Here is a 15,509-nt window from a genome sequence, read left to right as displayed (position 1 = left end):
TAAAAGGAACAACAAATGGAAAAATGTATTTTTCTCTATTTATTTAGAGATCTACAGCATGTATTTCTTTGTATCAAGTCTATATTTTGGAATCCTATCAATCCAATATCTATCTGCCATCAAAATGAAAAACTATGCAACACTCCAATAGTAGTGAAAAAAAACATTTTGTTATTTGTTATGACAAATATCAATGCAGAACACAATCTTGGCTCTTTAATGCGCACTGAGACTTTCTCATGCAAATATCATGATGAACATCTATATATATAAGAGGCATCGTGATTACTTGCTAATCCCGCCCCCTGCACAGTAGCTCCGCCCCCACAACATCACCACACATAATCCTGCCCCCCACCCCATTACCACACACAATCCCGTCCCCACCACATTACCACACACAATCCGCACCACATCACCACACACAATCCCGCCCCCACAAATCCCGCCCCCATCACATCAAACATAATCCCACACCTTCAAAACATCACCACACATAATCCTGCCCCCAACACATCATCACACAATCCCGCCACCCAACACATCACCACACATAATCCCGCCCCTTCACCCCATTACCACACATAATCTCGGCCCCCCACCCCAATACCACACATAATCCCGCCTCCCCACCCCATTACCACACATAATCTCGCCCCCCCACATCACCACACATAATCCCGCCCCCCCAAAACACCACACATAATCGCACCCCCACCACATTACCACACATAATCCTGCCCCCCCACCACATTACTATACATAATCCCGCCCCCCACCACATTACCACACATAATCCAGCCCCCCCACCACATTACCACACATAATCCCGCCCCCCCACATCACCAAACATAATCCCATCCCCCCACATCACCACACATAATCCCGCCCCCCCACCACATCACTACACATAATCCCACCCTCCAACACATCACCACACATAATCCCGCCCCCCACCCCATTACCACACACAATCCCGCCCCCCCACCCCATTACCACACACAATCCCACCCCCCACCACATTATCACACATAATCTTGTCCCCCCACCCCATTACCACACATAATGCTGACCCCCCACCCCATTACCACACATAATCCCATCCCCCCACCCCATTACCACACATAATCCCACCCCCCACCCCATTACCACACATAATCCCACCCCCCCACCCCATTACCACACATAATCCCGCCCCCCACCCCATTACCACACATAATCCCGCCCCCCCACCCCATTACCACACATAATCCCGCCCCCCCACCCCATTACCACACATAATCCCGCCCCCCCACTCCATTACCACACATAATCCCGCCCCCCACCCCATTACCACACATAATCCCGCCCCCCACCCCATTACCACACATAATCCCACCCCCCACCCCATTACCACACATAATCCCACCCCCCACCCCATTACCACACATAATCCCGCCCCCCACCCCATTACCACACATAATCCCGCCCCCCCACCCCATTACCACACATAATCCCGCCCCCCCACCCCATTACCACACATAATCCCTTCATTTTAAGTTAATTTACCACCTGCGTAAGCGCTATTGAATGTTGGTATTATTTACTTTAGTTTAATCACCAGCAGCGTTAATTAGATAGCAATGAGCGTGCCGAGTGTTAGCTGGCTGGAAATATCTCGTAATAAATATATATTGTGTTATATGAATGCAATTAGCAAACTGTCATTTTTTATGGTAACAACATTATTTGCTAATTGTTGTCATCTATAGTGTATATATTTATTATGTACATCAATGTATTTGTTTGAAAAAAGCTCAGTGTGTTTCAAAGAACCAAGACGTTGCACTGCACTATTATAGCATTCATTTTTATGGAGAGATAGATATTGAATAGAAATGATAAAGATAGACATTTTTGCACAGACGCGATATTCAATGATGTACTAGAAGTCATCGTACACTAGGTGGACAGGCACAGTGCAGCTCGGTAACTTTAGAGATATGCACAATAGAGACGTGGAGACTCCAAAATATTTGCTGTTCACCTATTAAGAAAATTTGTACATACAACCCCTGGCAAAAATTATGGAATCACTGGCCTTGGAGGATGTTCATTCAGTTGTTTAATTTTATAGAAAAAAAAGCAGATCACAGACATGGCACAAAACAAAAGTCAGTTATGTGAAAAAAAATTATGGAATCATAAAAAAACAAACAAAAAAAATGCAATAAAAGCCAGAGGTGGTGAAAAAAAATACTAGTGATGTGTTGGAGTGTTTTTTTGTTTGTTTTTTCATGATTCCATAATTTTTTCCCACATAATTGAGTGAGTCCATAATTTTTTCCCTCTGCTTGTTCTAAAAACGTAACCATTACTGACTACAAAATTTTTTGTTCTGTATTAAAGCCAGAAAGTTGTCATTTGAAATGACTTTAGTTTTGTGCCACGTTCTGCCACTTACATTGTGTTGTGTTATACACTGGGCTGCCTGAGTTTTGGTGCAGTCTCCCCCCAAAAAAAGGGAGATTCAAATTGTCACAAAGTGGATATACGTCAGTTCTGTTAGTTTGTCATATATCAGCCAGCCACGTTCTGCCAATTACATTGTGTTGTGTTATACACTGGCCCTGAGTTTTGGTGCAGTCTCCCCCCCAAAAAAGGGACATTCAAATTGGCACAAAGTGGATATACGTAAGTTCCACTAGTTTGTCATATATCAGCCAGCCACGTTCTGCCACTTACATTGTGTTTTGTTATACACTGGGCTGCCTGAGTTTTGGTGCAGTCTCCCCCCCAAAAAAGGGAGATTCAAATTGTCACAAAGTGGATATAAGTCAGTTCTGTTAGTTTGTCGTATATCAGCCAGCCACGTTCTGCCACTTACATTGTGTTGTGTTATACACTGGCCCTGAGTTTTGGTGCAGTCTCCCCCCAAAAAAGGGACATTCAAATTGTCACAAAGTGGATATACGTCAGTTCTGTTAGTTTTTCGTATATCAGCCAGCCACGTTCTGCCACTTACATTGTGTTTTGCTATACACTGGGCCTGTTTTTTGGTGCATTCTCCCCAAAAACCGGGAGATTTATATTCTCAACAAGTTTATATACACCTTCTACCTTGTTTTACAGTACCATATAGCGGTTGTTATTTTGGTTAGATTTTCCCAAAAATGAGGAAGTCTGGTGGAAGAGGCCGTGGGCGGTCGTTGCCAGCTGGTACTGATGGTGGTGGTGGAGCATCTGGTGGTAGTGGGAAAAGCAAAATAGCACCTAAGGCTGGAGGTGTTGAGCCAGCGTTATCGTCTGGCTACACAAGGCCTCGAAGGCTCCCTTATCTTGGAGTAGGAAAACCGCTTTTAATGCCGGAGCAGCAGGAAAAAGTTTTGGCTTTCCTTGCTGACTCAGCCTCTAGCTCTTTCGCCTCCTCTTTAGAAAGTTCCAAATATAAAAGCAGCGAGTTGTCAGTGGATGCTCCCGGTCAGGAACAAGACGTTTCCTTGTGTCCTTCACCCAAACCAAAAGTGAAGGATGCGTCAGGTGACACTACAGGTTACACCATGGAGCTCTTTACACATACCATGCCTGGGTTAGAAAGGGAAATTGTTAACTGCCCATTACAAGATGAATCGGACATGGAGTGCACTGATGCACAGCCACAGCTAGATTATTTTGCAGTTCCATTGACTCAGATCACTACATTGCCCTCGCAGTGTACTCAGCCAGAATCTGACCCTGATGAGACTATGGTGCCCCGTCCCGAATGCTATAGCACCTTACGCGGTGACACAGAGGAAGGTGCACATGACATTGAAGAGGAGGTGATAGATGACCCAGTTGTTGACCCAGATTGGCAGCCATAGGGAGAAGAGGGTGCCGCTGCCAGTAGCTCAGAAGCGGAGGTGAATGATCCGCAGCAGCCATCTGCATCACAACAGCTGTCATCTGGCAGGCCCGTACCAGGCCAAAAAACGTGTGTCAAAAACAAAAACAGTTTTAGGACAGCGTGGCCATCCGGTGAAAGTAGCACAGCATGCAATGCCTGAAAAGGTATTTGATAGTAGGAAGAGTGCAGTGTGGCAATTTTTTATTCAAGATCCCAATGATCAGTCAAAAGTAATCTGTAAGAAATGCTCAAAGACCTTTAGCAGAGGGAAGAATCTTCAAAATTTAAATACAACGTGCATGCGTAGATATTTAACCAACATGCACTTGCAAGCCTGGACTAACTACCAAACGTCAAGTACCATTGGTGCACCTGCTCAGAATGAAGGTAGTCAGCAATGCTACATTGCTTCCCTCACTGTAAGCCCACGGGTTAGGCCACCTCCAGCAGCAAGTGTGGAGGTATCAGCGCAAGGCCAAAGCAGTCAGGGAATCACAAGGTTATTGGTAGGAAACACTGTATGTAGGCCATCATCAAGAATACCATCACCAACCCTCTCTCAATCCGCCATGTCCACCACTACCGCTAGTTCCACCACATGCAGCTCTCCAGTCCAGCTCACCCTACAAGAGACTCTTGTAAGGAAAAGATAGTACTCATCCTCTCATCCGCGTACACAGGGTTTGAACGCCCACATTGCTAGACTAATCTCGTTAGAGATGATGCCCTACCGGTTGGTTGAAAGCGAAGCTTTCAAAGACCTGATGGCCTGCACAGTACCACGCTATGACCTACAAAGTCTGCACTTCTTTGCGAGAAAAGCCATCCCAGCCCTCCACCAGCATGTCAAACACCACATTGTTCATGCACTGAGGCAATCAGTCAGTGGAAAGGTGCACCTCACAACAGATGCATGCACCAGTAGGCATGGCCAGGGACGTTACGTGTCCAACACGGCGCACTGGGTTAATGTGGTGGATGCAGGGTCTGCCGCTCCTTGGTGTTGTCCTCCAAGGAAAAAAGCTGAGCTTCAATCTTCAGGCTTTCGGCCTATATTTACAAATTTTAAACTGCATTTGGCCTACTAGTTTGGTTGGGCCCTACTAATGGTGTCTGCCGCTCCTTGGTGTTGTCCTCCAAGGAAAAAAGCTGAGCTTAAATCTTCAGGCTTTCGGCCTATATTTGCAAATTTTAAACTGCATTTGGCCTACTAGTTTGGTTGGGCCCTACTAACGGTGTCTGCCGCTCCTTGGTGTTCTCCTCCACTGAACAAAGCTGAGCTTCAATCGTCAGGCTCTCATTAAGTAGTTGTTAATATAACACTGCAGTTGGCCTACTAGTTTGGTTGGGGCCTACTAATGGTGTCTGTCGCTCCAAGGTGTTCTCCAGGTTTACTTGCCTGAGCTTCAATCTTCAGGCTCTCATTAAGTTGTTGTAAATATAACACGGCATTAGGCCTACTAGTTTGGTTGGGGCCTACTAACAATGTCTGCCGCTCCTTGGTGTTCTCCTCCACTTAACAAAGCTGAGCTTTAATCATCAGGCTTTCGGCTTATATTTTTAATATGAAACTGCATTTGGCCTACTAGTTTGGTTGGGCCCTACTAACGGTGTCTGACGCTCCTTGGTGTTGTCCTCCAAGGAAAAAAGCTGAGCTTCAATCTTCAGGCTTTCGGCCTATATCAGATATTAAACTGCATTTGGCCTACTAGTTTGGTTGGGGCCTACTAACGGTGTCTGCCGCTCCTTGGTGTTGTCCTTTAAGGAAAAAAGCTGAGCTTCAATCTTCAGGCTTTTGGCCTATATTTTTAATATGAAACTGCATTTGGCCTACTAGTTTGGTTTGGCCCTACTAACGGTGTCTGCCGCTGCTTGCTTTTCTCCTCCACTGAACAAAGCTGAGCTTCAATTTTCAGGCTTTCAGCCTATATCAGATATTAAACTGCATTTGGCCGACTAGTTTGGTTGGGCCCTACTAACGGTGTCTGCCGCTCCTTGGTGTTGTCCTCCAAGGAAAAAAGCCGAGCTTCAATCTTCAGGCTTTCGGCCTATATCAGATATTAAACTGCATTTGGCCTACTAGTTTGGTTGGGGCCTACTAACGGTGTCTGCCGCTCCTTGGTGTTGTCCTCCAAGGAAAAAAGCTGAGCTTCAATCTTCAGGCTTTCGGCCTATATTTTTAATATGAAACTGCATTTGGCCGACTAGTTTGGTTGGGCCCTACTAACGGTGTCTGCCGCTCTGGGTGTTCTCCTCCACTGAACAAAGCAGTGCCGCCTGTTTACTCCTGTTACCAATTTTGAACTTTATTTGGCCCACTTTATTATTTGGGCCTACTAACTGTGTCTGCCTCTCATTACAGTTGTCCTCCACTGAACAAAGCAATGCCGCCTGGTTAGTCATGTTACCAATTTTGAACTGCATTTAGCCCACTTTATTATTTGGACCTATATCTGTTTCCTCCTCATCCTGCCCATTGCCCAGCCAGTGCTACATGAGTCTGCTGGTACATTGACCCAGACCACTACATTCCCCTTGCACTCTACACAGCCAGAATCTGACCCTGCTGAAAGTCAGGTTCCCCTTCCCGCATACAATACCACCTTACACGGGGACAAAGAGGAAGACGCAGATGAAAGTGCAGGTTCCTTCATCAGGTGGGGAGGGCATACTCGTTGGCGACGTCACTGTCACAGGGCCCCTCATAGTATGCAAAAGTGTCTCTGCCGGTGGAAGGCGCCCCCACAGTCAAACACAACGCCGTAGTTTGAGGGGCCCTGTGCCAGTGCCAATGCGAACGAGTGGGCCCCCCCTGCTTGCTCAGGATCACAGCACTTGCAAAGTTGAAATACTGACCTCTCCCTGCTCCACCGCCGTGACGTAGTCCGTGTTTCCTGGGCCCACTAAAAACTTTGAGCCAGCCCTACCCCCCACAACTTTAGCCAAATGACCCCCAATTTTCAATGCCTAACTATTATTATAAGGTAAATTAAGATTCACAAGCTTAAGTGACACGAATTGATGTTTTTGACATTAAAATGGGCACTGTAGATGTTTTCCTGTCCTCCACTCACTGCCGACTTTGCTTCCCCATTGACTTACATTGGGTTTCGTGTTTCGGTCGATCCCCGACTTTGCGTGATAATCGGCCGATTTCACTCGACTTGGCTTTTGACAAAGTCGGGTTTCGCGAAACCCGACTTGATCCTAAAAAAGTAAAAGTCGCTCAACCCTACTGTAGTACAATTTCAATCTCCCTACAATGATCTCAGGACAAGTATGGCAGTCAGCAATAAAAAGGACTGCTGCACACAAAAGTGTGGACAAATAAACAAGGTAACTGTGCAGAAAGGAGAAACAGGATTTTTGCTTTTAAAAAAGCAGTTGGTTTGCACAGCGGCGTACAAACAGCAATGCAGCTATCAGGGAGCCTTATAAGGCAGCCTAATAAGCTACAGAGCTGATGCACAAAAATCTAGCCTCCACTGTCCCTGCAAAGAAAAGGTGGTGTTGGACAGTGGAAATCACTACAGCACAAGCAGTTTGGGTGTTAATCTTCCCTCCCTAACTATATCCCTTCTTTTGATGCAGCTGCAGCAACCTCTCCCTATGCTAAGATCGGCAGAAGTAAGATGGCGGTCGGCGTGCACGACCCTTTATAGCCCCTGTGACGCCGCATAAAGCAAGCCAATCACTGTCATGCCCTTCTCTAACATGGTGGGGACCGAGATCTATGTCATCACGCTGCCCACACTTTGCGTCCTCCTTCATTGGCTGAAAAATGGCGCTGAACGCATCATATGAAACGTGACTTTGGCGCGAAGATCGCCGACCTCATGGCCGATCCCACACTGAAACCCGAAAGTCGGCGATTTTTGAATTTGTCCGATCTGTTTAGCTCAACCCTATTAGGGAGCAGCAGAGGGCAGTGTCTGAATTCCACACAGCACCACAGGGACCCTGGCACACTGGACCCGCAGTTTCAGTAGGGACCCCTTCCCGTGCCTTTCCGGATTCTTGTCTCCTACGTTCATAGCTCTCTTTAGGAGTCCACTTATGATAATTCCGTGCTGCGTTTTTTTTCTTTTCTTTACCATTCTTCCTTAAGCGAGGTTTGAAAAATACCCATCACGGGGTCGAAACTTTACCTCGAAGCGCTTATTTTCCACTGTGGTGTCTTCAATTAATGTTTGCCTATGATATGCATTTGAAAACCAAAATTTTGAGTGTGGCTGTTTTTCTCGAATCGATGATTTAACTGGATTTATTCCAAGTTCAGCCTGCACCTGGCCCTTTTTTTCAGTGTGCACGCCATTGCTCTATAAATTAAGCATTACTGTATTTGGCAAGCCAGCCCAGCATATTCAATGGCTGAAAAAAAAGCGCCAAACATGGGTCACTCAAATATACTGAGGCGAATACCTAATTACTCGCCAAGTAACAAATAGTACAAATACTGTACTATTTGTGCGAGTAACGAATAGTGCCGAATGTATTTGTTCATCACTAATTATATGATAAAATGGATGATGTAATTAAAAACTGCAACACAAGCCCTCACATAGCTATATCGCTGGAAAAATAGAACAGTTATGGCTGTTGGAAAAAAGGAAAGAAAAGAACGAAAGTGCAAAAAAGGAAAATCACTTGCTCAGTAAGTAATTAAATTTTAAGAAAAGAAAAAGCAGGATACATCTGTATTTCAATAATTGCTTATCCACCTTACAGAAAGAATGCAATTTTAGTTTTAAAAAATCTAAATTTTCAATAAAAGCTGTATATCATGTGTTCATTATCATTATGATACAAAAATGCCTTTTTTTCTTCAGATTTGCAAGTTATAAATATACCAATAATTACTATTCCATTTTAATTGCATTCAGCATTTTCATGCAACTCTTTTAAATTCAGAAAAATCACTTTGACAGGTCCTATTCAGTCAAATTACATATGCAGGCTTCCAGAAAAGATGAATATAATAGATGTCTGCCCTTAGCAAACTCCTCTTCAAACTCCTATGAATTATTATCTTTCATTAATTATTCATCCTAATTTAGGAACAAACAGAATAACAATGTCTGTCATCTGTACTTGCTGCAAATATACAATAACAACTTATTTCGCTGTTTATTCTGTTGCACATAATGCAAGATGATCATTACAGTGTATTATCAAGTAAGTTATATAGCAGTCATAAAAGGTATATAATATAGTAGTGTCTCATGCAGTAAATAGCAAGGCCATTGATCATGACAGCCATTTAAAGCTGCTGATATTTTTAATTTGAGATTAGAAAAACAATTAATGGTAGAATAATTTAGTATTTGAATGAGGAACTTAGGCTACGTTCACATTTGCGTTGTGCGCCGCAGCGTCGGCGCCGCAACGCACAACGCAAACAAAAACGCAGCAAAACGCATGCACAACGCTGCGTTTTGCGCCGCATGCGTCCTTTTTTTCATTGATTTTGGAAGCAGCAAAAATGCAACTTGCTGCGTCCTCTGCGCCCGGATGCGGGCACCGCAGGGACGCATGCGGCGCAAAACGCAAGTGCGACGCATGTCCATGCACCCCCATGTTAAATATAGGGGCGCATGATGCATGCGGCGACGCTGCGGCGCCCGACGCTGCGGCGCAGACCGCAAATGTGAACGTAGACTATATTGGGTTCCTCTACTTTTTGTTGCAACCTCCCATTTAATAGTGAAGGAAGTAGACCACCCCTTAAGAGATGAGGGGTGCACTCTGCACTCTGTATACACATTAGAGTCTATTCAGACCAAGAGACCCCTCAACTTTCATAAAAAGTGCTATATAAAACAAGTACAGTAGCAAATGTTACTGCGATCTTGAAACAGTACATGACAGAATATCTTTCTCCAAAGACTAATCCTTTGCAACATGTGGGGAATATGTCATAAGGTAGGTGGAGTTGAGCAGATTGATATATATGGTTATGGGAAAAGATTTAAGCTCCAATTCATCAAATATCACCAGAATTTGGAGTAAAACTGCCTTAAATGTCACAAAAATTCTACAACTTTTGCCATTTTCTGGTCCGCTGCGCCAACATTTTGAAATGTGGGTGGAGCTTGGCATGGAGTGGCATGATTGAGCTTAAGAGTCCAGTTGATGGTCCTATCATTTATTAACAGTTATCTCTGTCAATCACCAGTTAACACTAATTGACTTCTAATCCTGGAATGATCATAGTTTTCAAATAATAAAATACCAGTTGAGCTGCAACTTTTTTTCCACAAACCTAGTTACCTCAGATTGCTGTTTAACCCCTTAACCCCCTGGCCATTTTCCGTTTTCGTATTTTTGTTTTTCGCTCTCCTTCTTCCCAGAGGCATAACTTTTTTATTTTTTGGTCAAAATGGTCATGTGAGGGCTTGTTGTTTGCAGCACAAGTTGTACTTTTGAATGACACCATTGGTTTTAACATATCTTGTACAGAAAAATGGGAAATAAATTCCAAGTGCGGTGGAATTGCAAAAAAAAGTGCAATTCCACAGTTGTTTGTTTTTTGTTTTTACCATGCTCACTAAATGCTAAACTGACCTGCCATTATGATTCTCCAAGTCATTATGAGTTTATAGACACCAAACATGTCTAGGTTCTTTTTCATTTAATTTTGGGTCTGGGTGAGGGCTTATTATTTGAGCACTGAGCTGACGTTTTTATTGATACCATTTTGGTGTAGATACGATCTTTTGATCACCCGTGATTGCATTTTATTCACATATAGTAGAAAGAAAGCCAGCTCACCTAGTACTTGAAGTCCAGTTTGGACAGAACCAGGTGGATCCACACCAGATAATGTGCTCAAGGGTAAAAAAAAAGGGGCTGCTGCTGCATCTGGTAAAATTAGTTTGCTCCCCCGTCTTGTCTGTGCAGCCACTGTAATTTTTGCAAGTTTTAATGGATTTAAAATAAAGAACAAACTAATTTTAAGAGATGCTGGCACAACAACCCTTTTTTTCCTCTTGATTGCATTTTATTGCAATGTAGAGGTGACCAAAAAAATGTAATTCTGGCGTTTTGAAATTTTTTCGCAATACGCTGTTTATCAATCAGGTTAATTCTTTTTTTATTATGATAGATCGTGTGCTTCTGAATGCAGAGATACCAAATATGTGTATGTTTGATTTTTTTTAATGATTTTATTTGAATGCTGTGAAAGAGGGTGATTTGAACTTTTATATTATTTTTTGATATTTTTAAAAACATTTTTTTTTACTTTTTGCATGCTTTAATAGTCTCCTTGGGATGATCATATCGCCTGTATGTAGCAGAAATGCTCACTTGCTATGAGCGCCGACCACCAGGTGGTGCTCATAGCAGTCCAGTAGTGACAACAATAGAGGACTGCTATTGGTGACCTGCAATCACGTGACGGGGTCACCGATAAGCGGGATTTTCGGTGCGCTTGCCAGGAGCACGTGTTAATGCCACTGTCAGAGATTGACTGCGGAATTTAACTAGCTAACAGCTGCAGGTGGAGTGCGATTTCACAAGCGGCTGTTAAAGACACATGTCACCTGTTTAAAACAGCTGACATGTGCTGGAAAAGATGTGGGCTCAGAGCCGGAGCCCACAACAAAGGGATGGTGTCCTACATAGGCGTACTCTTACGCCCAACGTCGGAAAGGGGTTATCTACGATATTTAAATTCCACTGTCAATCACTGAAAAGTTTAGAAGAATAATAAAAAAACAAAAAAAACTAAAAGATTATTTAACCCATTAGGTAAATGATGTAAAGAAAGAAAATCCAATCCCCAGAAATGCTAGTGCACCTCCCCCAAGATGTCATATATTCCCTAAATTGGTATCAGTAAGGCTAGTCTTACCCACTTGTCATCCTGGCGCACTCCGTATACAATCTGTTTTTTTCTATGCAGTTATAAATAATTTAAAAGACCAGTTACTGAGTCCTATGTTACAGAATTGCAATGAATCTGTAAATATCGGTTTCTATATAATGGCTCTCTGTGGCAACCATTTTTTTTTCTCACACCCATAGACTTGAATGGGTGAGTCTCAACCAATTTGTGGAGGAACGTCATGCATGCTGTGAATTTTTTTCGCATGCAGATTCATTCAGTGAAAAGGACCATTCATCTGCACTGAATAACATTGGTCCAAGTATTTATTAAACACATAGCTCTGTTAAAAATATAGTAATGTGCAGGAGCCCTAAAACCCACAGCTTAGCAGGTAAAAACAAGCTCTCAAACAGCTCCATGTATATAAAAAGGAAATGTTATGGGTTCCGAAAAATGGTGAAACAGATCAATTTTACAACAAATGTAAAATAACAATAAAAAAAATCTTTGCAAGTTTGAAATCCACATAATTGTACTGACTTGAAGAAATGTGTTGCCAGGACATTTTTAGTGCACAATAAATGGCAAAAATTACCCAATAAGCAAAGGCAGAATTGCGGGAAGGTTTTTCAACCAACTCACCCCATTTGCAATATTTTTTTTGTTTGAAAGTGCATTACATGGTAAATTGAGTGGTGTCACTCAAAATTACAACTCGTCCTGCAAAAAAAAAAACCTTGCACTGCTATGTTGACAAAATAAGTTATGGTTCTTGGAAGAAAGTGAGGAATAAATGAAAACACAAAATAAGAAAATTGGGGTAAAGCATGAACTCGATATATCAGACATATGCATGAATAAAGGCAATGATCTTCTAGTGCATATTATTGTATGTACAGTTGGTCAGCAGTTATGGAGGATTAAAGATGAGCATAAATCAACATGGGAGAGGGGAAAAAGGATTTTCACAGTGCTCACCAGAGTATCACAGGACCACGGGTGCCAGGTTCAAAGTGGCTGGAGTCCACTTGTAAATGCAGGCAAAAAAGGAAAAACCAGCACCAGGTGACTTCCATAAAAATTCAAGTTTTGTCTTTTATTTAATCCATTGTTTGTACAAACTTAAAAACATACATATCATAGAGTCTCAAGTTTCAAACATCCCCTGCATGCTTGACGCATTTCAGACTTTATGTCCTTACTCACATACATCTGAAATTACAATGAACGCACAAGGTTTATAACACATGCACAAACCCAGCCCCACATGTGAAAACAATTACAAATCAAATGGACCAATCATTATATGGTGGAATCAATCTTCGAATCTTAGTCTAGAGAAAGCAGTATTAGAAACATGCGGCAACCAAATATTGTTCTATCAAATATTGCCCTTAACATTTCTAAACAAAAATAGAAAAATAGAACAATTAGTTGACACAAATTCAAAAACTTATGATGTTAATAAAAAATGTTCACTATTTCAACTGTTGTACAACATATGCCTCGATAATCATAAAGACATTTATCTTAACCCCTTAATCCCATATGACGTACTATCCTGTCAAGGTGACCTGGGACTTAATTCCCGGTGACGGGATAGTACGTCATACGCGATCGGCCGCGCTCACGGGGGGAGCGCGGCCGATCGCGGCCGGGTGTCAGCTGCCTATCGCAGCTGACATCCGGCACTATGTGCCAGGAGCAGTCACGGACCGCCCCCGGCACATTAACCCCCGGCACACCGCGATCAAACATGATTGCAGTGTACCGGCGGTATAGGGAAGCATCGCGCAGGGAGGGGGCTCCCTGCGGGCTTCCCTGAGACCCCCGGAGCAACGCGATGTGATCGCGTTGCTCCGAGGGTCTCCTACCTTCTTCCTCCCTGCAGGTCCCGGATCCAAGATGGCCGCGGCATCCGGGTCCTGCAGGGAGAAAGGTGGCTTACCGAGCGCCTGCTCAGAGCAGGCGCTGGTAAGCCTGCAGCCCTGCACAGCAGATCGTCGATCTGACAGAGTGCTGTGCACACTGTCAGATCAATGATCTGTAATGTCCCCCCCGGGACAAAGTAAAAAAGTAAAAAAAAAAATTTTCCACATGTGTAAAAAAAAAAAAAAAAAATCCTAAATAAATAATAAAAAAAAAATATATATTATTCCCATAAATACATTTCTTTATCTAAATAAAAAAAACCAAACAATAAAAGTACACATATTTAGTATCGCCGCGTCCGTAACGACCCAACCTATAAAACTGCCCCACTAGTTAACCCCTTCAGTAAACACCGTAAGAGGAAAAAAAAAAAAACGAGGCAAAAAACAACGCTTTATTACCATACCGCCGAACAAAAAGAGGAATAACACGCGATCAAAAGACTGATATAAATAATCATGGTACCGCTGAAAACGTCATCTTGTCCCGCAAAAAACGAGTCGCCATATAGCATCATCAGCAAAAAAATAAAAAAGTTATAGTCCTGAGAATAAAGCGATACCAAAATAATTATTTTTTCTATAAAATAGTTTTTATCGTATAAAAGCGCCAAAACATAAAAAAAGATATAAATGAGCTATCGCTGTAATCGTACTGATCCGTCGAATAAAACTGCTTTATCAATTTTACCAAACGCGGAACGGTATAAACGCCTCTCCCAAAAGAAATTCATGAATAGCAGGTTTTTGGTCATTCTGCCTCACAAAAATCGGAATAAAAAGTGATCAAAAACGGTCACGTGTCCGAAAATGTTACCAATAAAAACGTCAACTCGTCCCGCAAAAAACAAGACCTCACATGACTCTGTGGAGCAAAATGTGGAAAAATTATAGGTCTCAAAATGTGGAGACGCAAAAACTTTTTTGCTATAAAAAGCGTCGCTGGTTTCACACTTGCGTTTTTGTCTGCAGCGTTTTTTGCACAAAAAAACGCATGCGTTTTTTCCCTATATTTAACATTGAAAACGCATGCGTTTTTTTGTACGCGTTTGGTCGCGTTTTCAAACGCATGCGTTTTTTTTCTGCATGTGTTCATTTTCAGAAATACAACCTGCAGTATTTTCTTGCGTTTTTAAGCACATGCGTTTGTTTGCGTTAAAAACGCATGCGTTTTTATCGAAAAAAAAACAGAAAACACACTGAAAAGCCACCCACCACCATCAAGGTGATAAAGGGATCCAAACCCTAACCCTAACTCTATCCCTAACCTCACCCCTAACCGTTTAATGAACATTTTCTGACAGTCATAGTGCCACGTATTTCAGTGCCACGTATTTCAGTGCCACGTATTTCAGTGCCACGTATTTCAGTGCCACGTATCACGTATTTCAGTGCCACGTGTTTCAGTGCCACGTATTCAAGTGTCACATATTTCAGTGCCACGTATCACATATTTCAGTGCCACATATTTTAGTGCCACGTATTTAAGTACCACATATTTCAGTGCCACGTATTTCAGTGCCACGTATTTCAGTGCCACGTATTTCAGTGCCACGTATTTCAGTGCCACGTATCACGTATTTCAGTGCCACGTATTTCAGTGCCACATGTTTCAGTGCCACGTGTTTCAGTGCCACGTATTTCAGTGCCACGTATTTCAGTGCCACGTATTTCAGTGCCACGTATTTCAGTGCCACGTATTTCAGTGCCACATATCACGTATTTCGGTGCCACGTATTTCAGTGCCACGTATTTCAGTGCCACGTATCACGTATTTCAGTGCCACGTATTTCAGTGCCACGTATTTCAGTGCCACGTATTTCAGTGCCACGTATCATGTATTTCAGTGCCACGTATTTCAGTGCCACGTATTTCAGTGCCA

The sequence above is a fragment of the Ranitomeya variabilis genome, chromosome 6 (genome assembly GCF_051348905.1).
Source record: "Ranitomeya variabilis isolate aRanVar5 chromosome 6, aRanVar5.hap1, whole genome shotgun sequence".
NCBI classification, from domain to species: domain Eukaryota; kingdom Metazoa; phylum Chordata; class Amphibia; order Anura; family Dendrobatidae; genus Ranitomeya; species Ranitomeya variabilis.
The sequence above is the reverse complement of the archived record's forward strand: the minus strand, read 5'-3'. Positions refer to the sequence as shown.